General features: G+C 41.7%; 1 protein-coding gene across 4 annotated transcripts in view; it reads right to left on the reverse strand.

Annotated features, from left to right (window-relative positions):
• Frmd6 (FERM domain containing 6) overlaps positions 1 to 27,958 on the reverse strand; it is a 158,437-nt gene that overhangs the window by 92,579 nt on the left and 37,900 nt on the right. For all 4 annotated transcript variants that reach the window (XM_013510329.1, XM_005376790.2, XM_005376791.2 and 1 more), the window contains exon 3: positions 1,276 to 1,350. The gene's annotated coding sequence lies outside the window, so the exon portion shown is untranslated. The remainder of the gene's footprint in view (positions 1 to 1,275; positions 1,351 to 27,958) is intronic.

Genomic DNA, 27,958 nt, shown 5'->3' on the forward strand with positions numbered 1-27,958 from the left:
TGGCCTGGCGCCCACATGGCCTGCTTTTTTGGGAACCAGCACCCAAAATGCCCATCTGCCACTTCCTGTCCTGGCCCAGCAGCCTCTCTGTGCCCTGCCTTTATTTTTTCTACTTCTGATGTCTTGATTTCTGACTCTTCTGGGCTGTGTTTCTCCACTTCAGGCGCTTGCACCCCAGGGCATCCTGTCCAGCTAATCCTTCTTCTGCTTTAGTCTCTGTACACCGTATGTGGAGCCAAGGAAGACTTTATCTATCTTTCAGTCATTATTGTCAAGCATTTAGAAAATGTATTTCTAGGTCTTATTTCCAAATACTACCCAAGAAGCTGAGGTTATTCATTCACAATTTACATTATGGAAGAACAAAAATGTGGCTGTGAATTCTAAAGAGATGGAGGTCTGGCTAGTTTAAGACTTGATAATTTAATAATGCTTCCTTTGAATGTTGTCCAATCCCAGTATTTCAGAGTAAGATGAGAGAGAAGAAGAGACAGAGAGACAGATAGAGAGACAGATAGAGAGACAGATAGAGAGACAGAGACAGACAGACAGACAGAAAGAGAGAGGAGATATGTCATGCAGATAAATATGACATAATACTGAAGAATGCAATTGTAAAAGCATGTAAAAAATAACCAGTTTGTGTAAGTCAACTAAATAGCAGATCATTTGGCATACCATGCTCATTTAAAAGTGACAGCTTACTTAAAACCTACTTAAAATTGAAAATACCCTCACCAGTTTATCTGCCAGTTTGAATAAATTGAAATTTGAATTTTTTTTTTCCCTGTGAGAAGATGATAGTACTTCCAAATTATAGCTAATACTACCAAGCAGTTGTGATGTTCCAGGTAATCTTATTTAATCTTCACAAAGATCCTGTTAGGTAGGTACAATAATTATCCCTATTTTTTGATGAGCAAAGACAAAAAGAGGTTCTTTGATCAAAATGACAGTTAATAAGTAGCACAACCAGGACTGAAGTCCAATTCTTTCTGGCACTAAAACCAGTATCCTTAATCACTACACTATACATGTTATGTAGAGTTTATAATAATAAATGACTTGCAGAAATGGCCATTCTTATTTTTACAAATGAGGAAGCCACGTGAGGACAAGGGAACAGGAGTCTTAGTGAAGAGTAGGTAATAAGGCTATTCTTTGCAGATTTCTGTCCTTAAGCTATGTGGGCCTTCTCTGCAGCGCTTCACAAATCACTCTCCTGGTTATAAGATTCTCTTGAGCAGATCATCCTTCTTTTTTTAGGGCACTCACCTGTGTTCTAGCTATAGATTCTCCAGACAGCCAGGACATTTCAGATTCTTCCTTTGCTGAAAATCACTGGAGTAGCTGAAAATAAAAAGACCATTTGTGTTTAGATCACTGGGTGATTAGAGACCATTAGCAGCGGTTTTGTTCAGTTTCCATTTCATTGAAAGATTTTGGCATTAGTCCCATTGAGGAAAAGACAGGAGGGCGTATAGATCAAGAATATTATCATATGGTGCATACATGAATATATTTTAAGCAACTAAAACCAGTCGTCTGACTCAGAGTAAATTGTTAAATGCCAAATTCCTTTAAGAGAGTCATTTGGTTCATTTTAGAACTGTCTGCCTAATGTGGCATCAGCAAGAGTAGTAGGGAAGAATGACAAATGCTGAGAGCAGAATGAGTGATGTGCAGAGGGATATGCCTCGAAACCTCCCATTGCAAAAGCTGTAGTTGATATTCAACTCGCTGTGCAGAAAGTCCACATCCTGGTCCTGATGAGACTGGGGAAAGCTGCACAGGCAATTATGCAACCTTTCCCATCTTCCCGTTACTGTTCTCTGATCATGAGTTCAAATAATCTTATTTGGTAATTTTTATTTTCCCTCAATAAGAAATATCTTAAAACACTCTAATCTGTTTGGCAAACTACTACAAAATATAATTATTTTTCAGATCTTGGTACATAACAATAATCAATATTTATTGAGACTCTATATAGGAGGGTTAGTAGTTGTGATTTCCCATTAATTATTTCTAATCCTGATAGGTTGTCAAGGTAGGCATTCTTATTCTTATTTATAAGAAATAAAGAACAAAACAACAACAAAAATTGAGGTGAGAGAGGTTAAAAAATTCTGTCCAACTTGAAATCCATGTGCTTTTTTTCCATTGTGCTATCTTGCTCCCATCAGATCTTGGAGTACCACCAAGGACTGGATGGTTTTTTTGGCTGCTTGAATAAATATTTATCTTGCCTATTTAATGCTGAGCATGAACTTAGGATATGACAACTCCAAAAAATAAGACACAGACCTTGTTCTTCAAGATCTTATAATGCAGTAGAGAGAAACGGAGAATGGAATTAAGTTAGAAAAACAATGATTCAGACAGTAAGTGCTAGGAGAATTTAGAGAAGGGCAGAGTTAACTTGAGGTGAAGAAAATGAGCTAAGCTTCCTCCATGCTGTGACCCCTGAAGGACCTGATAGAAGGTGAGTTTGGATCAGCAGTGAAAAAAGGGAAGAGTATTCCAGAAGATCTCAAAGAAGGTATGAACATTATATTAGTTTCCCACCCTGGCAAAAAATACCCAACACCCACAACTTAAAGGAGGAGAGGTTTATTTGGCTTGCAGTTTTCAGTGGGTTCAGTCCATGGTAATCTGGCATGTTGGAAGGGCATGGCAGAAGAAAAGTGCTCACCCAATGGTAGCTGGCAAGCAGAGGGTAGGAGGAGCTGGGAACAAGAATACACCTTTCCAGGTCACTTTCCATGACTTGCCTCCTCTGATCAGGCCCCATCTCTAAGCACACTAGAGTTTTAGGAACATTTAAGATCTAAACCATAACAATCATGTTGTATCAAAGAACAAGGACCATCTGGTTGGAGTGGTGGAGTTTTTGCTTGGGTGCTAAAAGATTTGCAGGTTATAGCAATTTTTAAATACAGTATAGCAGATCATTGTGACACTGTGTAAAAGCGTCACAATTCAGCCAGATTCTAAGGAAGAGTTCCTGCTATGGATGGAAATATGTCTGTTCTTTTTTGCCACCATTAAAACATAAAGATAAAGATGAGGGGAATCCCAGCAGGGTTATGGGACAACTACTGGGTGGAAATATTAGAATTCTGGGTTCTGTTTTCCGTTCCAGTTTCATTTACTCTCTGCAAGTGTAACAGCAGATATTATTAAGCCTTTTCTGAATTAGTTTCTAAGAGAAAAAAAAATATATGGCATCCCCATCTCTATTGCCACCCCTAAATTGGTTCTCTGAAAGGATGGGAATGGGCTCTGGTATTGGGGAGATGGGAGGGAGGGAGGAGTAAACAGGATCAAGTTGTGATATGTGTATGCACCAATTCTCCCTCCATGAGTATATTTACTATACAGCCCAAACATATACTAATAAAAAACTGAGAAGAAACAAATTTGTTTCATTCTCACTATGTGGATTTCTGGAAGTAAGATATCAAGTGTTCAAAAACATTGCCTGTGTACATGAAGTTTCGCTCCAACTGCCCACTGGTCTCCCTCCCAGCTCATACTATGCTGGATCCAGAGTAGGCGGTGAATGATGCTGTTTTAAAGTTATCATAATGTTGCCTCTTTTAGTATAACAGGAGCTATCTTCTAGTATACCTGGCTTTATCATTTTCAAGCAATACTATGTAACTTTTTATCATCATTATAATTTTTCCGCTTCCTGGACAGTTTGAAAAATTTCCACCGTGTTTGATTACACAGTTTTAATTTGTGCAACCATGGGATAACCCATTATTTCAGTGAGTTTTAAGAAGGCAGGTTTGCCTTCCAGAGAGATTTTTTTTCCCAGTCTCCCTCAGCTCCAATTTGGGCTTCAAAAATTCATTTTGCTAACTTGTGGAGCATAAAAGATTTGATGCTGATGTTTAGCTGTTTTAGCCCTGCAGTTTATAAGGGCAAGTGCAAAGCATCCCTCTGGGCTTCTGAGGCTGCTCTGAAGCAGCTTTGGAAGATGCTCTGGTCCATTGGCTAAGCAGAGCCTTCCAGAAGCTGTTTTATAAGACAGAGCAAAGGGTAGACGTATGTATTCCACAGTAGGATCTCTCTCTCTCTCTCTCTCTCTCTCTCTCTCTCTCTCTCTCTCTCTCTCACACACACACACACACACACACACACACACACATAGATCCTTCTCAATTTTAGGAGCAATATTAGAAACCAGCAATGAAAGAGGGAGAAAATTTAGAAATAAAAGATTTCAATTTACCCTTTAATATATCACTCAGATTTTCCCAGCTCTTTGAAATTTTCCTTTGTGCCAACCTTTACCCATATAGTATTCTCAGTAAAAGCTGTAGTTTTAAAATTGGGAAATAGCAGAATCAGGTCCATTGGAAATTCTTTGACTCTACATTTCTAGAGCCACCAAACAACAGTTCTTTCCTTAAAAGTGCCACTTGTAGTCTGGCATTCATCCACTTGTCCCTTTATCCAACACTTCTTGAATGTCTCCTGTAACTACAGCAAACAGTCTTTACACTCAGCCCTGCACCATCTAGTAAAAGACATAAGTCCATAAAATTCCATCACACAGCCCGTGGTGTGATACGATCAGGGGTGAGATGTTAATGGTAACGGAGGTACAACAGTGGTCAGAAAGTCTTTCTGGAAATTGTGGTATCTGGGAAAACTGAAGGATAAATAGAAGCCGTCCAGGTTGGAAGATGCAGTGAGGCTTTCTAGCTGAAAGACAGCATGTTCAGAGGCAGAGAAGCATGAACAAAAATGCATGTGACCTTTGCAAAATGTGAAAGGTGACAGAGATAGAAGCAGGCTAAGTGATTTGCAGAACAACAGCCTTCAGAGAGACCAACTGGGAATCTAGTCCTCACAATCTTGCCTAGTCGGGTATTTGGGCCTATGGACCTCAGGGGCCCATTTTAAAGGTTAAATCCTTGATTGGCAGTCAGGGAATGTGAGGCCAGACTGGTTCAAAATGTGTAACTCACTGAGGCAGAGATTCTGCTGAGTGAGAATCTCATTTCATTCCTTCAAATGTGTCCAGGAGTTCCACCAAGGTCAGTTTTGCTTTGTTTTGCTTTGCTTTATCAACTACCTAGTCCTTTCCCACATTCCATCACCTGAGGTGCAGCTTTACTATGTGTGTGGAGATCAGTTAATTTTAAAATTTGGCCCCTTTTTCAAGAAGCAGGTATTGCTTAATTTCATTGTACATTCAAGTCATCTGAGGCTCTTATAGCTATAAAGTACAACACCACAAAAATGAGTCAGTGCAGAGAAAGAATTTGATGGAAGGACTCCTTAGGGTACTGAATCTTTAGGGTGTTGTGAATAAGAATAAAGTCTCTGGAACCTGAGTTGAGCTTGTACTGTACGTGTGAGTTTGGTCAGGGACTGCCTCAGAGTGAAGCTCTAAGGTACGAGGTAGCTCTACAAGGACTTAAAGTTCACACATATTGCAATGAACCATTTTCTTTCATATTCTTCCTGTAACCAAGGACTAGGGGTCAGGACTACTGCTATTCTTTTTCCTTCAACTGTGACCAGTCCAGCTCTAACTGGCAGAAGTTTTCCTCCTCTGGAGTGGCTTTTAGGAGTGACTTTACCCAAATTTCATTGGTATGAATGTAGCAAAATTAGGAATCATCTGATTTGCACCTGTGGGGTTGATTGATTCCTCTTTCTCTCTCCAGATCATCCGACCTAAGCAGGTACCTTTCTGCAAGGTGTAGAGCCTGAAATTTACAGAATTTGGGTGGCAGAGAGGGACTGAGTAGGGGATGCTCTTTAAGAAAAAGGATTTAAAATATGTAACACTAAGTACGAGAATGAATAACTATTTAGAACAAGAAAAAAGTGACAACAGCGTACTGAAGGCTTGGAGATTTGGGACTTTACTCAGGACCTCTTTAGATGAGTTACCAGAAATATGTGTGTAGGAGCACTTCCTGATTGTGATTATTCTGCACCTACAGTAGCCCACAAGTCCCAGTCACTCCCAGCTCTCCCAGGGCCCCACACAAGTGAGGGATCCGAAGCTGACACTTGGTTGGCTTCTCATTTTACCCAGATGTGGTGCCACTGGTGAAGGCTGCAGGAAAACGGCATGGGTATGTCCTGATTTGCCAGAACAGCCCTGGTTGTGTGTGTTAGTCTTGGTGACATTTTAATAATTCCTTTTTTATTCCAAAAATAGTTTTGCTTTGTATAATCAATAATATGGTCACCTTATTTATGTGGGTCCCCTCTGTGACCACCCAGGCTCAGCATAGATGGGAAACGTTCATTTCTAACTTTAACACTTTCCCTGGCTTTCCTGCTTTAGCCGTGCCCAGGTGAATCTCTGTTTCCTAGCTGTAAAGTGTGGGAATCACACTGACTTACTTACAGCTGTGTTGTATGTTTTTCTATCTTCTTAAAAGGCATTGTTTTGGTACTGTATAAATTTAAACTGGGATTGGGGGTGTAGTGGTTGGGTGCTTGGCTAGCAGGAGTGAGGCTATGGGTTTGATCCTCAGCACTGCAAGAAATAAACAGAACATTCTGAAACATCAGTCATTGGCGTGCATGGCTTCTTTCATTTAGAGATCTAAGAATCTGTAACTAATGCCATCTAATCCATCGACCCACCCATCTTCCTGAACAACTTGTGGGGTGGAGAAGCAAGACATTCAAGTCTACTTGAAAAGGTTGTCTGGGTGCCTGGCCTTTGGGTGAAACCTGCATCTGATGTGCTCGTGGAACTAGGGACATTTATCTGGCAATAACTTGGCCCTGATGGGTCACCCTGTGTCGATTCTTCTTTAGTAGAGAAAGGCGGGCAGGACAGCAAGGCAGAAGATGTGCCCCTGTGCAGGGCTGGACCAGGGGTCATCAGGACAGCCTCCTTGCGGGTAGGCTACAGAGTCCAACTCAACACACACAGCCTCGGAGTCATCACCTGGAGCACAAAGAACTAGGCTTGTTTTCCCTGCCACAGTCACATGCAGTGTCGAGGTAACATCAAAAAGTTAAGGCTTAAAAGGCTGCAGTTTCCTCTGAGTAGTGATTTGGGCACATAAACAGTGGCGTGGTTAAATGCCACTCTGTGTTTAAAGTAATTATACTTCAGCTCTGGAATGCGGTGCTGTGAAAGCCCCATTGCAGCAAACAAAGTTGATTCTATCAGCAAACTCTGGCAAGGCAGCTGGCCTGGATGCTACTTCCCCATGAATTTACTATTTCCTACTTGAGAACTGTCTCTGGGAGTGTCAGCACTCGAAGACAAGGGTGGGTACACTGCCCAGACTGCTAAGGCCAGTGCCAGCTTGCCACCAACAGTATGTTTGCAATGTGGCTCGGGGAGCTTGGCTCATGGCACTGCAGTCACTCGGGCTCTGTGGGAGCCCTGGGCAGCAGCAGTGGCCCGGGTCTGTGCATCACCCTGTCTTGCCAGGTCCTGCTATGGCAGGAGTGCCACAGCTCGGTGAGCCAGAGAAATCATGCCGAGAAAGGCTGGTGGAGCAGGCAGGTCCTTCCAGGAAGCGTGACACCCTGGGAAGCTGAGAAATGATGGCTGTGTGCTGCTGGCTCCCAAAGTCCTGGCCTTTGGGATGCAGGCAAATGAACAACTGGTGTGGCCTGACTTTGTTTTAAAGAGAGAGACACAGACGGCTTTTCATCATTTCTACTTGGGAATCATACCTTTCCCAGAGAAAAGGACTTGGTCATCCCCCTCTACCCTTCATCCTGGCGCCCAATCTCCAGCCCGGATCATATGCCAAATCAGTGGAACTTTTTTGTGGTCTGAGGAGGGTCATTTCCCTTTATCCTTACAGAACTTCCTTCGTAAGTTACTGCTGGCAGCTAGATTTGTGCTAATTAGCTGTCCTTGATGGATTTATTTCATCCAGTTGTAAATTTTAGAGGAGAAGTTCCCAGGCCAATTTAAAAGTGGAATCCACAGACCAAGCTGAGGGGAAATCAGGTTTGGATGACCTCCACACAGCAAGTCAAGCCAATTCTGGTGGTGTGCGAACAGAGTTCCCAGGGAGGAGTATCAAAGCCGTGGAAGGGTAGACCTGGAAGAAATCTCCAGTAGACTATTTAGCTCAATCACTTCAGTTTGTAAATGAGGGACCTGGGGCTCATAAATACAACTGGTCTTCTGCAGAGCCCTTTGCTTGTTGCCTCTGAAAGTGAAAAGGTACGGGTGACCTACTGACCACAGGGGGAAAGCCTGATTATCTCTCAGACAACTCGAATATAGTCACCACAAAGAAAGAACGTCTTTCTCTTCTTCTCTTCACTTCCCCACTCCTCCCCGCACCACGGAGTAATATTAAGCCCCTAAGGAAACACTCGGAATCCGGCTGTTGAGCTACTTCAGACAATCCAAAAAGTATATAAAGTACCTAACATAATTTTGGTAGGTACAGCGAGCCAGCTGGAAGAGAGTATTATTCTCCCTGAACATCTGGACCGATCCAAGTCCTAGGCTCCAGTCACACATGTGTATGTGCTATGGACCTTTATGCTCTGGGAGTGCGGCACTCCCAAGTCCCCATGTGTCTCTGACACTTTAAAAGTAGTGAGGGATGCTTTTCTTAGAGGTGGTGATGGTGGGGATGTTTGTTTTATGGGATATTTAGGAAGAAATATTTCTCATGATATTTATGACAACTCTTTCAAATGGTATTTTTTTCCCTTTATGTATTGGCCTCAAATTTCTTAAAGGGAAATGCAGGATCTCCTCTCCTCCTCTCCCCTCTCCTCTCTCCCACTCCACTCCCCTCCCCTCCCCTCCCCTAGCCTAGCCTATCCTATCCTCTCTTCTTTCTCTGTCTCTGCTTCCCCTTCTTTCCTTCCTCCTTCTTGTCCTTCTCCTGTTCTGTTCTTCCTCCTCTTCCCTCCCATTCCTTCTTCTTTATACCTCAAAGCCCAACTATGTTGTGTAATAAACAGCCACCTTTAGTAAATGATGGTATAAGGGATAATATGTTAGTGGCTCACTTCTGGGACCATGGCCTCCTGTGTATTTATTAAAAATAAGTGTTCCTTCATATTGCTCAGCCTCTCTATAAACATGAATTCACTTTTTTCCCAATACAAGAATTGAACTAAAAACATCATGCAGGCAGGGCAAGGGCTCTATCACTAAGGCACATCCCTAGCCTTTAAATTCATGTTTTAACATAAATGCAAAAAGACTTTTAATTTGACTGAATCAAGACCAGGTAATTTTAGTATGAAATTTCTATCACGTACAGAATGATAGAAATTGCAAAAGCTTCAAATTATAGCAAAATAACAGACAAGAAAAATCTAAACTACCTGATGATTGATTAGATTTTTGTATCAAAACCAATTATTTGAAATTTGTTAAACATCTGTACTACTTAATAATAAAATATGTACATACACATATAGATGGATGCACTCATGTACATATGCATTTTTCCACACCAGATGAAACTGATTCTTTACACAAGGTGGTGATGGTGGGGGTGTTTGTTTTATGGGATATTTAGGAAGAAATATTTCCTATTTATATGTAATTATATTATAATAATTTACTGACTGCAATGGATTAAAATCATTTCCACTGTAATTAAATCAATCTGAAAGCAAATAACTTGCAATCATCTTCCCAACCAAACCTGCTCCGTCTGTGGACTTCCTCATTGCAGTCAGGGTGGCAGCCGTCTGTCTACGCAGCACCTCAGACTGGGAACCTGGGTGTATTCTTGATTCCCCTCAGCTCTAGCCCATCTCCTTTAGCCCAGCACCAAGTCCCTCCAGCTTCACCTCCAAAGTAGATTTTGACTCGGTCTCTTCCCCCTACCCCCTCTCTGTACTCTGGTCTTCCCAAGCCTCCAACATGTCTTTGCTGGACTCCACCAGTAGCCTCCCAATCGGTCTCTCTCTGCCCCCACTTGCTTCTCTCCAATGTATTCTGCTCACAACAAGCAGAGTAACCTTTACAAGGAGGAAGTAAACATGAGCAAGATGTGTCTTGCCTCCAGATTCCTCTAAGAGGGTCTGCATCTCTTGCCACTGGTATCCTGGCTTCCTCGACTCTAGCTGCTTTGGGTTTGGCATCTCCAATGGCCTAGAACTATTCCTCCTTCTCCTCCCCCTGCCCAGTGCCCCACCATAGACACCAGCAGATTTCTTTCACTCCACAGATCTTAATTAAATGTAACTCCTCAGCAGTCTTACACCCAGACTAACACAGGTGATGTCATCTACTCTGAGAGCATAATTGTTATCTGAAATATAATACCATATTCTTCTTTCTCAAAACCTTCACAATTGTGAATTTTATACTTATTATGAGGTTATGTTATAATAGCATATTTATTATTATAGCATATACCTGTTCTATAAGGCCTGTTTCTCTGTACAAAATGCCTAACTTCTCCCACAGACGATAAACTCCACAAGGGCAGACATCATGTCTATTCCAGCTCAGTGTGGGCATTTACTAAGCGTTCAATAAATTTTTGTGAATAAATGAAGCGCTGCTGCCATGCATGTATATGTTGTAAATTCCTAATACCCTTAAATTTGTCTGCCCATTGACCCGATGATTTTATACTCCTTTTGCAGGTAGTGAGATAGGTTTAAAGCAGAAAGATAAGTGAGAAAAGGAGGTTTATAGTCCTCGAGTTCAGAGCTACCTAATACACAGAAAAATAATCATAATAATGATTAAAATTTATTGCTGTTATTTATTATGAATGCATTTAGATTGACACATTGTAATTGTACATATTTATGGGGTACAATGTGATAGCTCAGTCCAAGTATATAATATGTCATGATCAGATCAGAGTAATGGGCACATCTGTCTCCTCAGATATACACCAGTTGTTTGAATTAGGAACATTCAAAATCTCCTTTATTATATTGATCTCTCATTGTGTGTCATCTTATTAATCCAACTCTATTAACTCATTTTGCCCCTCAACAACCCTATGAGGTAGGTAACATTATAATCATTCTTTTTTATCATCAGGAAGTTGGAGATACCAAGAGACAACTTGCCCAATATGTCATATTCAGTTTATTTTACATGCTAAGTACAGAGTCCTGTTGGTTAACTTACTAACATGCAGTTGTTCCATGCTGAGCTTCACTCAGTCAGGTTTCTCATACTGAGCAACACTGCAGGTGGAAGGACTTCCGGTTCCTCTTCAGCATGGCCTCCTGCTTTATATCTGCCACTGCTCCTCCTGCCCCCACCTCCCCATCTACCATCTGATCAGTAGTAAAGTCTCTGATGGAGCCACTTTTCTGCCAGGCTATCATGTATAAGGTCAGCGTTCCCACATTCCAAAGGTAGGTCAAAATGTGTGTGGTGAGCAGGGAATTCTGCCAGAACAATGACTCACTGTGTTCATGCACAGTGGTTCAGGAGTAGGTCACTGCCTTGGTGAGAGAAAGCAAAGCTGCCTGTCTCTGTGGAAAACGCGAGGGCTACCGTGCAGCTCTCTTAAAGATTTACGGAAGCCTCGCAGGACAAATGGGGAAGCCATACCCATCATGAACAGGCCCTGCTGCTTTCTTTCATGTGCATATAAGGTAATTTTCAAAAAGGCATGAGGATGAAATTCAGTTCTTGACATTGTAATGCCATATGTATCTACAGTAATGCGCGTAGTCACCTCTAGGTTATTCAGCGGCTAATTACGTAGTTAATGGAGTATCTGGTGTCTTGGTTTCTCCCAGGGGTTTGTTTACTTGTTTTTTATTTTTTTTTAATTTTTTGGTCCTTATCCCTGTTTATTAGAACTTCCACTAGAAGAAATATAAGATTATGGTGGGATTGGCATGGGCTGCTTCCTGTCTCACTTTCCTCCATACCCAGCATAGATGCACAGAAATGACCTGACCCCTCTGTGTTACCATTCCATTCCCTGGAGCCTATGTTCTTCGCCACCATCAGCCCAGTGACCTTGGGACCAGCCCCTACAACGGCCTCCTTTACTGATCTCAGGCTGCTGCTGGGGAGGAAAAAGTCAGTCCTGGCAGCTTGGAGCTTTCCTAAATTCACTGTGGCAAGACTCAGCTGGTCTTTGAGTTTGCTTCACAGTTTGGTTGCTTATCCTCAGCTCTCTATGGAAACCCATTGAAATCAACCCAGGACCTTCTAAAAGCTGCGGTTCCTAGGCTCCTTGACCAATTAAACCAAATTCTCTGGCAAGTGGATCCAAGGATCAGTACTTTTAAGCACTGGCACCCTAGATGATTCCAGTTTGTTCAGACCCCAGGATTAGAACTATCCCATTAAGCAGCTGACTTTACCTTCTACTTCTGAAAATGTGAGGTCATCAAGTGCAGACATCTCAACTTCCCATCCCGTCCCGAGATTTTTTTCCCCTCCAGAATTGAAGATTGAACCCAGGACCTTCACACTGAGCTACATCCCAGCCCTTACTTATTTATTATTTATTTTTGAAACAGGGCTTCACTGTCACTGAATTACCCAGCCTGGGCCTGAACTTGCAATCCTACTGCCTCAGCCTTCCAAAATGCTGGGATTACAAATGTGCACCAGTACACCTGGCTTGCAAGATTTTCTCCATCCATTCTCACCCTGCTGCCCTTCCCTTCAGTCTTAGAGGTTGATAAATCCCTTTCTATTTCAGGACAGTTTCAAAATATATCTTCACTACCATATCTTCTCTGGGTCTCTGTTCCCTTTATCCCATTGGATCTTTCCTTTCTGTGTATAAGCAAGATTAAATCAATCAATTCCTTCCTTCCTTCCTTCCTTCCTTCCTTCCTTCCTTCCTTCCTTCCTTCCTTCCTTCCCCCCTTGCTTCCTCCTTTCCTTTTTTCCCTTCCTTCATTCTCTTTCTTTCTCTTTCTGTGCCACCCTCTCTCCCTCCTTTCTTTCTTTTCTTTCTTTATGTCTGTCTTTTTTCTTTCTTTCTTCCTTTGTGAGACAGGGTCTCACTAAGTTCAGTAGGTTGCCTAGGCTGTGCTAGAATTTTGTGATCCTCCTACCTCATTCTCCAAGAGTGCTGATATTATAGATAGCTAAGTTATTTAGCAATATTATGGGCGGTCAGATAGGGCTAGGCCCTTGAGAGGGCAGCGCAGAAGACAACTGTGGCTGGAGGCACATTCAGTGAAGGTCAAACCTCAGGATAGAGAAGTGACTATACTCACATACTTCCTGTAAGGTTGAACAGCAGTGATTGATATTCTAAATATTACCTTGGGTTGGGGACCACCCCTCCCAGGAAAGTCCTTGTTCTTCCCGTGGGCACTTGCTACATGACCTGCTTCTCCATTTGATCCCCACTTAATCAATACTACCCAAGTGACTATACTCATACTCTTATTGGTTGACCATAGTTTTGTCCTACCTCATGCCCACTTGTGATTTCCCACTGGATCAATATTACCTAAGCAACTATACTTGTAATCTTATTATGTAACTATAGTTTTGTCCCACTTTATACCCATTTCACCTTGTGGTTTTACTCTATAAAACTCCCTTGAGAAGCAGGTTCCCCAGGCTCACCCACTCGTGATCCCCTTCTGTCCCTCTTAGACAGAAGCTTTCTTTCTCTGAATATATACTACTATTCCTAATCTCTGTTGCTCCTAGAATCCATTCTTCAGTTTTAGAGAACATGAACTGGGGGTATCAGAGCATCTGGCAGACAAACCAATTGGGAGTTATATTTCCCTTATGTTATTTGGAGGTCCTCTGTCATACCTATCATATATCCTACATCATTGGGATCCAGGTGTGTGCCACTATGCCTCGTTAATTCTTCTCCATCTTTAGAATATCCCTGGTATACCTTGTTATCTCTATGTACATATCCAGTACCACATCTATCCACTCTTCACTTGGTACTTTGTATTCTGGTAACCTTCACACTGCATTGCTAGATTCTCATATTTAGACTGATTCTTATTACTAATATTTCATAACTTGGCTTAGTTACTATACCCTCCTTGAAATATTTCCAGAATTCACTGAGAGTGACTGTCCTATTGTATTCCACACTTTCAATTGGGATTCTTTACTTATTTCTCCCTCCTCATCTCTCAATTGGAAGATCCCGGAGGGCAGGAATATGCTATTTCATCTTTGTTACATCAGCACCTGGCCTATCGTAGGCACTCATCCCATGCTTGTTGAACTATACTGCAAAAACAGTACCCCACCTAGCTTAAGTAGAATGATGTCACTCACCTCACTGTAAACGCATTTCGTTTCTACAGGTCTTTGTGCTTTTGTTCCAAAAGATAACTCCTGTAGAAATTATCTGCATCAGCCAGTGCAGTGACTCACACTTGTAATCCCTGCTACTCAACAGGCTGAGGCAGGAGAATCACAACCTCGAGGTCCGCCTGAACAACTTAGTAAGATCCTGTCCCAAAATAAAAAATAAAAAGGTCTGGAGATATAGCTCAGTGGCAGACGTCTTGCCTGGCATGGGCAGATTCCTAGGTTCATTACCAATACCACAAACAAAAAATTGCTTGGGCAATTATTGGGACATTCCTTGGGGTTTCACATTAAGCTGTGGAATAATGTCACATTTACTTGCTTAGGGTGAATTTCTGAACAAATCTAATACAGGATTCCTCTCAGCATTTCCATACCCTACAAGGTCATTGCTCCAACAATGGTGATTACTGGTCAGAAGAAATAAAAAACAATAGTGTGTCCTGTGCTTTGTATATCATTTTAGAAATAAAAAATTATGCCTCAACACATTCTACTTTATTTGAGAATCCAGCACCATTTCTCAGAGCTGTCCTCGCTCTGTAAGGAGCCTAAGCCTCTCATAATAGCAGCTCATTGAAACCTTTGCTTCCTGTCATTTTCTTCTGAAACTCTCCTTTAAGAGTGTGAGTTCCTCCTCAGTCATCCTCTAAAAGCTTAGTTCCCTCGATGGGGTAGTCAAATCCCTCCCTTGTCTGATTAATTAGCTAAGTAAATGGAAGAAAGTCCTCAGCCTTTTGGCCCTTTCTTCTGCCAAATTTCATAAAAGTCACCTCTGCGTGTATTCATAAACCCAAGAAAACACCTGTGGGTGATTACCCGCCCACCCTTGATTTACAGTCCTTTGGAATATGCTGATGGCTCCTAAACCTTTGTCACCAGTCTATAATTATGGGAGACCACAACCAAATCACCCAGCTGTCCAATTATAGGAAGGGTCATTCCTTCAAACACAACATCATGCTGCCTCTAAAAATAATTCTGCCTGAGACACAGAAAAAACTGTTCTTTCCCAGGGTGCTGCTTTAAAGGACCTGCATGCAGAAGTTTAGGAAGGGCCCAGAGCCCCAGGAAATTTCTCTGAAATATACAGCTGATACATAAGGAAATGAAACCACCAAGCTCAGTTTAAAGAACTCACTGAATTTAAAATTCTGTTTAAAATTAGCCACCCAGAAAGTGTCACATATAACTCTTTATTTCTGTCCAGCCTGGAAACTATATCCACAGAATTAATAAAACAAGCCTGGAACCAACAGCATGTCTCAGGAAATGTGAAAATCCACCTTTTACAGTAGACAGCCCACTGTCAAATGATAAAACAAAAAAGATTTGTTTAATCTTTTTTCCTTCAAGAATGAATTCTTATCATTCGACAGTGTACTTCATATTCTATGTGAGTAAAATATTTAAAGTTAAGCCTTACAACATGTGAAGAAAGATTTATTTCCAGAATCAGGCTCAAGAAAATCCCAAAGACTCTAGAAATCAGAGCTGTCATCTAAGTACAAATGTGCTTCATGAGCTATTATGCCATGGCCTCCACTGAGCTATGCCTATGAGTGAAATTCACATTTGATTTTGACTTAGAGTGATAAAAACAATGTAAGATAGCTCATTGATAATCACTCTAGGCCAGGTATGGTGGCTCACACCTGTAATCGCAGCACTCAGAAGGCTGAGGCAAAAGGATTGCTGCAAGTTTGAGGCCATCCGGGCCTGTGTAGTGAGTTCAAGGGCAGCCTGAACTACATAGAAGACTCTATCTCACACACACACACAAAAAAATCCATTCCTGGTACCAAAACCAAACCAAACCAAACCAAACCAAAACTCATTCTATTGATGAATAATGAAATCATAATATTTGGTATACATCAGGCTAAAAACTATTGTCAAAATTAATTTTATTTGTTTCTTTTTACTTTTATAAAATACAGCTATTAGAAAAGCCAAAATTACATATGTGGCTTGCACTATACTTGCACTGGATAGGACTGGATTTAAAGCTTTCAGCAGCTTTTCAAAGGATGCTTTTTCTACGTGCTCATGCCCGGCCTGCAGATGCTGTCCCAGGGAGCCTCCAACAGAGCCCAGCACCAGGCGACTGTGATGCAGGCCAGGCTGTCCTCAGACCACACTGGGAAGCCTCTGACAGCCCTGTTACCTTAGAGACACAAGGTGACTCAGCGCTGTGTCACCACTTGCACCCAGGTGCTGTTTTCTTTCTCCTTCCAGAGTTAGAGGTGCAAAATATCCATGCATCTGCTCAGTCCGTCTTCCTAACATCTCCATGTGAAGACTGAATAGACTAACACCTCATCCTGTTTCTCTGCCTGAATTCTCCACCTGGGTCACAGGCATCTTGGAATTCCTCCTCCCACACCCACACATGTGACAGTCATTAAGTCTCTCTAATACACCCTTTTGGGCTTCTTGGTCATCATGGGCTCGATTTTAATCACAACCTTCCAACTCTCCTCTCTCCCTTTGCACCAGCTTTCTTGTTGCCTGTACTGGTACTTTTTCTTCCTTTCCTTCTTTTTTTAAAGTAGTGCTGGGGACTTAACTCTTGTACATGGTAAGCACGCATTTTACCATGGAGCTACATACATCCCAGCCCTAGAGTTCATTTTTAAACAGTTCTGATCATATTTCTCTCTGCTTCAAGGACGAAGTCAGTTCAGGTTCTAAGTCCACTCCCTCCCCAAAGGCAGAGCCACATTACACCTAGTCTTCCTTCGTGCCTCACCCTGCGCCTTGCTTCCCTCCGCCAGGCACCTGTCTGCCTGCCTTCCTTCCTTCCTTCCTTCCTTCCTTCCTTTCTTTCTTCCTGCCTTCCTTCCTTCTTTTCTCTCCTTTCTTTCTTTCTTTCTTTCTTTCTTTCTTTCTTTCTTTCTTTCTTTCTTTCTTTCTTTCCTTCCTTCCTTCCTTCCTTCTTTCCTTCCTTCCTTCCTTCCTTCCTTCCTTCCTTCCTTCCTTCCTTCCTTCCTTCTTTCCTTCTTCCCTTCTTTCCTTCCCACTTCCCTTTGCTTCACAGCCCAGTTTGTCCCCATCCCTACTCCAGCCACTTTGGAACTTGCATAGCACTTTTTATATCCTCACTATAACACATCAGATTGTATTGTATTGAAGTTACTTGACTGCAACCTTTGGTCCTCCCTTCCCAGCACAGTGCTAAGAACTGGTCGGAACTTATTGGTCACCAGAGAAATTGCAAGTGGTCTTGTTTCTAAAGCTCTTCTTCTACAAGCACAGTTTTCCAACCTTAGAAGTCAAAGTCTGAAGACAACTTGGAGATCTTCCAGCCACATTTTCATCCCCGGATGTGCAGCAAAGGTGGAGTTGTCACCCGGTGAATGCCTGCTATTTCATTTCTTCTTTGTTTTTAGGTAGTACTGAGGACTTAACTCTAGTACATGGTAAGCACACATTTTACCACGGAACTATGACAATGACTTTTGCAGGAGGCATTTCTTTAGTACCCATTTTATAGGAATGAAAGATGAGGCAAGCAAGGTAGCAAGATAAAATTAGAATTCAGGCCTTGTACTTGGCCTACCTGTCCTTCTCTTGTCACATGGGACTACTTGGAATCTGAAGCACTTTCTGGATTACTCAAGCAATGACATAAGATGACATAAAATGACATATTTGTACAGAGATAGAATATTTTATTGGAAAGAACTGTTTTATGGCAATGGGTTTAGCTTCATCCTCAGCTCTGTGAACTATAAGCGCTATAATTAAAACATCTGTATTACTTAGAATTGTCTAATGTGCTAAATAAAGATTTACCTTAGCTCTGTGTCTTGCCAATATAAAATATGGATGGATAAATATAAAATTGGATATATGAAAGTGTTTAACAGACTACATTATTTCAACCTGCAGATTTTTAGTCATTCCTTTTGAAGAGACTGAGTTTGTTAGAAAATGGTTGTCATTATGGAACATTCAAAAACTGTAAAAATAAATAGAAGAAAAATACCACCATCAAGATCAGTATTAACATTTGTCATTATAATTCTGCCTAGTTTTTTATATGCATTTTGTTGTTTGAAATACTTATGATCAGATAAACATTTATCTGCTACTGTTTATTTCACTTTACATTATCACACTGACATTCCTTCATTATTCCTGTATCTTCATTAATGTAACTTTTTAAGGGTTGCACAATAGTCCATTCCCATTATAACTCTTAGGTAGTCAGAGTCTTAATAGAGATTTAGAGGCATTAAATCCATCAACCTGATAGTATCATGGCATCAAGAAGTCAGAACAACCTCCGAGATCTCTCTAGTCATTTCCTTCTCAAAGTGTAGCCCTCTCACCCGGCAGAGCTCTGTCACCTGTGGACCTGACAGAACTGTAGACTCTTAGGCTCTAGCCCAGATTTATGGAGTTTGAATCTGCATTTTAATGAGATCCCCAGATGATCCTTGTGCACATTAAATGTAAGATTGTGGTGAGAAAAGAACACCAGGTTCTCAACTTCAGCTGTACTTTGACAGTGTGTAGGGAGATCTTCAAAATCCCAATCTTCAAGTTACAACTCACACTAATCAGAATCTCTAAAAGTACGCTAGATCATTAAGATAGTTATACTACTAACTTCTCTTAGTTCATTGAAAAGAAAAGTTTGTGCTAATATTGTTTGGACAATGAAATGCCTGTATCTTTTACTCCGAGTAACTAATTTAAAGATAACAGCACGCAATGTATTAACCAGTGTTACTCTCCTAGTATCTTGTTTTGAAATTGTATTTTTTCTCTTTAAAACAAAATTTTAAAAATTAAATTGATAAGCGCCTTTTCTAGAAATTTTTAAAAAAAATTTAAAAAGGAAAATAAAAGTGGGACGGAAAGAACCATAGAAGGAAGTGAGTCCCCACCACAAATTGCCTCCCCCTTCTCTACTGCCGCAGCGCTGCCCACGAACTCACTCTAAAGTGTCTATGGGAAAGTCTGGTAAAACAAGACAAAACAACAACAGAAACAAAATACTTAGAAAGAAACGTAAATTTAAAATTCTTTAATTTTCCATTTGTAGTTTTCTTTTTCCGATCCTTTTTCCCCCTTCTTTCCTCCCACTTCCCAAACAGATTCCTGGCTCTGACACTCTGGAGATCATGGACAGAGAACATGAGAAGTGGTTTTGCTGTATCACTGAACCAAGAAACAAAAGAAAGATTACTGTTTGTTTGTTTTTGAGACAAGGTCTTGTTATGCAGTTCAGGCTGGGCTTGAACTCACTATGTAGGCCAGGCTGGCCTCAAACTTGTGGTGATCCTCTTGCCCAGCCTCCTGAGTGCTGGGATTACAGGCATGTGTCACCATACCCAGCTAGATTACTGTTTCTTCTTAATGATTTTATTTGTCTCAACACATTCTCCTGCTTGTCCTGTTTCTCCCTTGCCTCTATGTGCTCAGGATTGCCTCTATTAAGCAATCCGTGGATTTTGAAATCCTGACTGTCTATCCAATGCCACAACCATAGGTTGAAAGAATAGCCATGGTCATAGCCATCAATTTATTTTCTTTTCAACCAATTCACCCAGGTTAGCTTGGGAAGCTTTGTTCTTCTAGTCTTGATGTATGTTTTGTAGTTTCTAGCCCAGAACGAAGGGAGTATAAATGCTTACAAATCTGAAAGTCAGTATTGCTTCCTTTTCTTTTTTTAAACATAAATTAGGACCATCTCAGATACTGGAAATATTCTGACTTTTTGCAGAGAATGGTACAATTTAACATGGCACATGACAATGAAAAGTGATCCTTAAAATTCCTTAAAATCTTTAAACCAAGTTATGACAAATTGAGGCATCCTGGTTCTAATTTCCTTATGATTTCATATTTAATTTAAATTCACAGTTGATTGTTAGAGTTTACATTCTAAACTTTTTTATTCTAAGTAGTACAAAAAATTGGCATGGCTGCCTAGCTAGTGATGGCCAATTGGGTAGGAGCAATTATCTCTTTTCCTGCTTGGCAGCCACTCAACATTAAAGAATTTTTTTAAAGGTATAAAAGGAGAATTGTACAGAGGAGATCCACTCATGAGCAATTTGAGAATTTGGGGGAAAATGAAGTGTTTGTAAGAATGGTGTGATCCAAAATGTGCAATACATATTGTAAAATGGGAAGAAACTTCAAAAGGAAAGAGAAACTCATTTAGGGGAGTAGAGGAAAAGACGGAGGGAAAAGGAAAAGGAAAAAAATATATATATATATACACACACACACACAAAAGATAGTTAAAATAGTTACACTATTAATTTCCCTCAGTTCATTGAAAAGATAGGTTTGTGCTAATATTGTTTGAACAATTAAATGCTGATATCTTGTACTATGAGTAACTAATTTAAAGATGACAATGTGCAGTGTATTAATCATTGTTAGCTTCCTATCATAATGTTTTATAATTTTGTTTTTCTGTGTTTTGCTATTCATTTCTTTCTCTTTAAAATAAATTTTTTTTAAAAACGTGGTGGCCTGGAGAAGGGAAACTGAGGCACTTGTCATCGGCTCCCCTCACCCCTGGGCACATAGGTCCAGGGCTGACCTGGGCCTGAGCCTATGCGTGGATCAAGGGATGGGGGACTGTCAACCCCAAGATAAATCAGAGCTTGCACAGAACTGTCTTCCACGGCTTCAGCTGTGGCCGGAGGTGGGTTGTGGGGCTGTGACACGTACACTAGTGTGACTGCGGCCATGTGCAGCCAGAAGTGGAAGGGCTAGAATGCAATCCCACCTGGGGACATGACATTCCTGCTTGGGAATTTTGTTGGGCCAGGGCGCTCTTCTGTCTAAACAGGCCAGGAATAGGCTTCAGGCTGTTGTGGGTAAGAGGAGCCATAATATCCACCATATTTTCTAGAAAGACCATGTTAAGTGTTTAAGGACCACAACGACAAGACATGAGAGGGGAGGCCCTGCACCATCCAGATGAACCAGCCTCTAGTGAGTGCATTTTCTTACTGGTCCCTCTTCTCCAACCCCCACTCCAGTCTCAGAACTCCTTCGAGGACTCAGTCTTGTCATGGCACTATAAGACCTCTTTGATCAAACAAACACCTTTCATCCTGCCAGCAATGCTCCTCCTCCTTTGCCACCTGCTCTCCCCTCTCTGCCTGGTGAATTACCTCTTACCTGTTCAGACTCCACACTCACAACACCTCTTTTGCTGTAGCTCTCCCTCCTCCCTACCCATGTTTCCTCCACATTTCCTGAACAATCTGTATGCATTGCAATTGTTTGTGCATGGGCTTGTCCCTTTCACTCATCTGTGACCTCTTGAAAGTACAGACCGGGCCCCTCAACACTCCAAATCATGACCTGGAACACAGCAAATGACAATGAATGACAGCATTTCTCAGCTTGGCCAGTTGTCTCCTTGAATCTTACAGAGAACCTGACCCTGAGTGGCTGGAGTAGCCATAGCCAAGTTGTTGGAGTCTGTCCTGGTCCAAAGGTACATTTCTGGATGATTCTTAATCTTTTATGAACCACTACCAAAAAAAAAAAAAATCAGAGTAAGAAAATAGAAATGTGACTGACAATAAAAAAATTCAATAGGAGGTTTGGAAGACAGAGGAGGAGAAAGCTGGAAAGAAGACACCCCAAAGCTGGTGAACGTGAGGGTCCTGGAGGCTTGCAGGCAGGGCAGTTTATGTGTTCTCTGCATTTTGATAGCTAGTTCCCAGGTCTCTGACTCTCTAAAGCCTGGGCTTCCTCAGAGTAGACTGCCTCTTTCTACCCTATCACCTGGCCCAGCGCTCAGCACACAATAGGAGCTAATACCCACCAGCCAAGGAAATATAAGTGGCAAATGCATGCATGAGGTAAAGTTAGTGGCACTGGGGTTGAGAGGAAGGTCTGAAGGAACTAGCTTTGGGGTCTGCAGAAAAGTGTGTGAGGGCAAGTCCCAGGGAAGCCTCGCGTGGGGAAGCGGCAGGCTGGGGGCAGCAGGGAGCTCGCAGCTTGCAGGCACTGACTGAACAGAGAAGGAAGTGCTCTGGGCAGACACAGGGTGGAACGCCAAGAAGAGCTCGAAGAGAAGGAAGAGAAGGAGGCACACTCAGCTGTCAGTTCATTAACATATTGGCATACGGGGGATTGAACTCAGGGCCTTGCGCGTAGTAGGCAAGGGCTGGGCCACTGAGTTCCATCTCCAGCTCCACAGTCACAGTCTCGTGAGGCGCCCTCCATGCCAGACACCGCTCGTGACTTTTTATGCCTCCTCTCCCATAAACTTCAGCGCCCTATCAAGTTAGCTATAATTCCTATTGTAGAAGTTCTCCCGACCTGCGATTTTGCTTTCCCTGGATTCAGTTACCTGGGTTCAACCATGGTCTAAAGACATTAAATGGAAAAATCCCAGAAAAAAAGTAATTTATATATTTTAAAATCACTTTTAGGACAGCATATTGTTATAATTGCTCTGTGTATTATTAGTTGTTGATATGATATTGACTTCTTACTGTGCCTACATTATAAAGTTTAGCATAGATACAGATGAATAGGAAAATATGTACACAGGGCACAGGTTTATCTGCGGAGACAAAGGAGCCCCCTCAAGCAAAGCTGCTTGTGGTTCTTGTTTTCCTCTGTCCACCCCTCCTGGGCATCCAGAGCGCTTTCCCCAGACCACCGTTCCGAGCCTGGATAGTGCTGCTCCCCCTCCCAGATTACCACAGGCTCTCTTTCCCAGAAAATGCCCTGTGGGAGAGTAAATAGCTGGGCTTGGGGCATAATGGCTTTCTTCTGTTTTGTGTTACGGGATCTGATTGCGCAGAAAACTCCCCAGAACCTCAAATAATTACAGTTACAAGACACTGCTGCTTCCTTCACGCGGCCACAGCAGACAGGCGGGAGCCCAGAACTGCAGAGCCAGGGCTGCGCCTGCAAGATGGGACCGCAAGAGGGAAGACGGCGTGGCGCTTGGCAGGAGGGGGCACAAGCCTGGCTTGGTAGCCCAGGGACTTGTCTTGTTTACAAACCACTTAATAAAAAGCCCTTGGAGACATATGTTTAAGTGGGGGGAAAGGCAAGTTGTAAGACAACGCGTGCAGCAGGGTATTATTTCTGTCAGGAAAGAAGGCTCGCCAGCCAGTCCATTCTGGAAGAGGGCAGACTGCCTGGTGACCCGGCTGTTGCTCAGCAGGAAGTAGCATGGGGAAGGCACAGACAGACCTTGGCTTTATCATGTATGACTGGGCAATGAAAACAGTAAAATATATCAAAGAATTTTAAGAAACAAATAATGTGAAGGGTAAACCCGGTCATTTCTTTGTCAGATCTTCGGGACCACAGCCCATTTGACCCTCTCTACTGTAAACCAGATGCACAATTCACTTTCTATCATAGGGTATCAACACTGCTCACTTCACAGATGACTGTGAGCTAGAGATCCTCTGGTGCAACATTTTTATAGATGAAGACGGAGAAGTCATCCATTTCCTTCTCCCCTCCCCTTCCTGCCACTGCAGCCCTCCTGCTTTTCCACCTTCATTTCAGACACTCAGTTTTAGAGCTACTGGGATGGGAATAATTCATGGGCCAAGCCCAGGAGAATCAGGGGCTCTAAGAGTTTAGCTCAAGACCAGAGCATCATTACAGCAGCAGTACTGGGAGGAAGCTGGGTGTGCACAGTGTTCAGTAGGTGTGTGTATGTGAATCAAGTCTGATTGAAAATATGGTGAATGCTTAAAGTTTTTAAAAAATTATTACAATAAAAGACTGCTGTTAGTTCCCCCAAAACACACTCACTGTTCTTGCCATTTTCTGAAGCAGTTGTGAAAGTCCTCTTTTGTGTCTTTACATTCACTGTTTCACTTTGACTGCCTTTATCTACTGATTCCATTCAAAATGTTTACCTTTTGTGGTCACTTTGTCCACGTGGTGACAGACCTAGCGAATGCAGCAGATGAAGACATGCTGTAATGTTTTTATGAGCTGCCTCTCCATTGGATGGCACCTGGCAGTATTCTCTGTGTTTTTATCACACCTCATAAAGACATTTATGAAAGAGGAATTTGAGACCTGCTTCAGAAAGAGTTAAGAATGGTGGGATAAGTATCTTCAAAGCGAGGGAAAGTATTTTGTGGGAGATTAGTGGCAATGTGTCTTTTATCACAATATATTTAAAAAATTCTAATATTAACCATATATTTTGATCACACCTTGTAAGGGAATGCGACAGGGAATGCATATGTCATGTGTACATGCTTATTTGTTTGTAATGTATGACTGCTCATATGTGTGCACAGGCACATACATATGTATGTGCTCATATGTATGGATCACTGCGTGTGTGTGCATCCATGTGCATGAGAGGAGTGTTGTGGAGTGGGAGGATCTTTCTTTTCCTATGCCAGAAAACCAAGCAGGTGCTACCAGGTTGCCTGAAGACCTGAAGCCACATTCTTGACTCTCCCCAGCAGACTTCCAGGCTCCTCGCTGGAAGGAAACAAGGGTGTGGCACGGGATGGTCTTTCCCTTACCCTGCGGAGAATATACTTTTCTTAGCTTCTGGAAACAGGCTTACCTTCCTTCTGGCTTTATCACGAATTGTTAAGTAAGAAGCTGATTTCTCTGACCCTCTGGAGCCAGTATTAAGGAATCTGGGTAATTAATAGTCTTCCCAGGGGCTGGGGATTTAGCTCAGCCGCAAAGCGCCTGCCTGGCAAGCGCAAGGTCATGAGTTCGGTTCCCGGTACCGGAGAAAAACCAAAAAAAAAAAAAAAAAAGAAAAGAAAAATAGTCTTCCCAGAGGGGCTCAGAGTATTCATTTCAGCACTGAGAAAGATGTAAGTTCTGGGAGTCAGGGTTTCTAGCTCACACCAGTTTAATTCCTTTTATAGATAAATAAAATGATATTTTATGAGTTTAACTGCCTTCCCTTTTCAACAGGTCTCAAAAGGTCACCAATCTTTGCAAGGTCCTTATGCCATGTTCAGTAATAGAGGGGGCCTACTATAGAAATAGCCATATCCCAGATCCCATAAGAAGTGAATTTTGTTTAGTTGTGGTCTACTGAGCACCTTTGCAGATGAAGCTATGACAACAAACCGGAATGCCTCTAAAGAAATATATCCTTCCTTTGAATGCTCAAGAGGGACATTTAAGTAGAACATACATCTTTTGTGGTAAGACATAAGCAACATAATTATACAGATCCTAAATACTTCAGGCATAAATGCATTAAAAGAATGATATATTTCTCTTGCTTGCTACAGCAAGGGTCTGCCTGTGCAAATCTATCCTAAAGCTGAAATAAATAGCACAATGCAAGGAATACACACAGACAGTATGTTTAAGAAACCTACAGGCACATAGGCAGCATAGAAAAAATGATGACCATGTATGAATGAGATGGGTTCCAGGGCAGCACAAGGTAGAAATACAGGGAACTTCATGAAGAGATGGTTGTGGTGCTGAGTGATTTGCCTTCTTTTACCCCTTACATATTGTGAGATCACAATTCATATAGGCGCTGACCCTTCAAGGATGTAATCTTATGGACTAGACCTTATCCATATGTCACAATGACATGTGAGTGAACAAGGAGGACTAGAAGAATATGGCACACACGGAGTTTCCAGTCAGTGCTACCTTATTCAAAGGATGCCCTTTGGTGTCTGTTGGAAGAAGCAGAATGTGCCATAGGACTTCTCTGCATTCTCTTAAGCAATTAACATTTGTTCTCTTAACTTATCAGCAGATTTTTCCCATGACTCTTTCTTACTTCTTGCCCTATTAGATCCAATAATTTCCTTAAAACACAGTTATGTTAAGATTATATTAATAATACTTTCTTCTTACTATGACTTTGCAAGGGTTCCTGGGAATGCTGATTACTTGAACTGGAAAGTGTGTTGGGCACACAGTGTTGGCTTGCTTAATGCCGTGCGTGAAAGTTGTCTCTCAAAACCTACCAGCTCACTGTAGAGGGACTTTGTCTTACATTTTTTGAGTGTCCTGGTGCTTTTATATAACAGGCATTCAAAACTATAAAACTAGCTAGGCATAGTGGCACACACCTATAATCTTAGCACTCTGAGAGGCTGAAGCAAGAGGATTGCAATTTTGACCCCAGCCTGGGCCATTTAGTGACTTAAGGAGGAGCTGTCTCAAAAAGAATTTTTTTTCCAAAAGAGCTCAGAATGTAGCTCCGGATGAAGGCCCTGGGTTCAATCCCCAGTACTGCAAAGACAAACAAACAAAAGCTTTAACGTTGCTCAGTAAACGACTGGGATGATTCTCCTCCAAAGATCTGCACCACCATATGCATAGACATCCTGCCCATGCTGCCCCTCCTCCCGCAGCACCTAGCTGTGCACAGCCACGCGAGTAGTAACAGGAGCTTCCTGTCCAAAGACAACCTGCTGCCTCTTCCAAACGACTCCATTTCCCATTTGTCTTTGGCACAGCTGGCATTCCCGCCCCTTTGATGACCTGCTGTGCTCTCATTCACCTTCCCTGGTCCTCGTTTCAAAAATTTCACTGTGAAGACTTTTTATCTTCACAAAAGAAATTATCGTGGAAAGCAGGACATTTTATAGCCAATATTTTCCATGCAATATGCAATACGCAATATGAAATTGATCATTATTTAAGGCTGTGTGTCTGTTACATATGAGGTGTTAGTTGTTTTCTATGCACTTTCTTAATAAGTGCTTGAAAAAGGTCTATAAGTTTTGTTCCTTATGTAAAAACTGGGTAAACTGAGGTTCAGAGTTAATACGTGGTTCACCCTAGATTATATAAGTAGTGACTGGTGGACTTAGCTTCTAAAGCCCACTGGACAGTTTGATGCCAAGGTCCTTGTTCTGGTGGCTCCTAGGAGAACATTTTAACCTTATTTTTATAAAGATTAAATCTATTAGCTGTATTACAATTTTGTTAAAATTTTCAGTCTGTATCTAGCATCAGAGGAAAAAGTTTTTCAACACATGTATTTTCCCTTTTATAAAAGTAGCATTTGTTCACTGAAAACTATTTAAGAAATAAAGAGAAACAAAAAGAAGAGAAAAATCATTTATAATTGTACCACTCAGATGTAACACATCTAAATTTTGGGTTAAAGGTTTGAAGATATTTTTGATTGGAACTTTTTTATATCTGTGTTATGCAAAGACCTAATATTGGAAACATAGTTCTATACCACTTGTTTTAGTCTGTTTACATTGCTATTACAAAATACCATGAACTGTGTGGCCTATGAAGAACAGAAATTCATTTCTCATGGTTCTAGAGTCTGGAGAGCCCATGATCAAGGTGCTGACAGATTTAGGGTCAGATAAAGACCAGAATTCTGGCTCGTAGACAGTGCCTTCTTGCTGTGTCGCCACATGTGGAAGAGCTAACCAGCTCTCTGGAGTCTCTTTCATTAGGGCATTAATCCCATTCATTAGGGCTCTACTTTTATGACTTAATTGCTTCCCCCAAACCTTACCTCCTGTGTACCTAATACCATCACCTTGGGGATTAGGATTTTAACACACAGATTTGAGGGGATGCAAATATTTAGACAATAGCACCAATAAATGATTCTAGTGATGAGAAGAACAAAACTTTGGGAAACTGAAATGTAAGGCAGAAATGGCCAGGTAGCACAAAATAGCCGCCTAACCATGCCCCATTCTGCTTTTGTAACTCAGCCTATGCCAAAAATCCCTATATAAAAAAACAACATGAGAGGCTCAGGGCTCAGACTTT

This window comes from Chinchilla lanigera, unplaced genomic scaffold (genome assembly GCF_000276665.1).
Source record: "Chinchilla lanigera isolate Chin_1 unplaced genomic scaffold, ChiLan1.0 scaffold00008, whole genome shotgun sequence".
Lineage (NCBI taxonomy): Eukaryota > Metazoa > Chordata > Mammalia > Rodentia > Chinchillidae > Chinchilla > Chinchilla lanigera.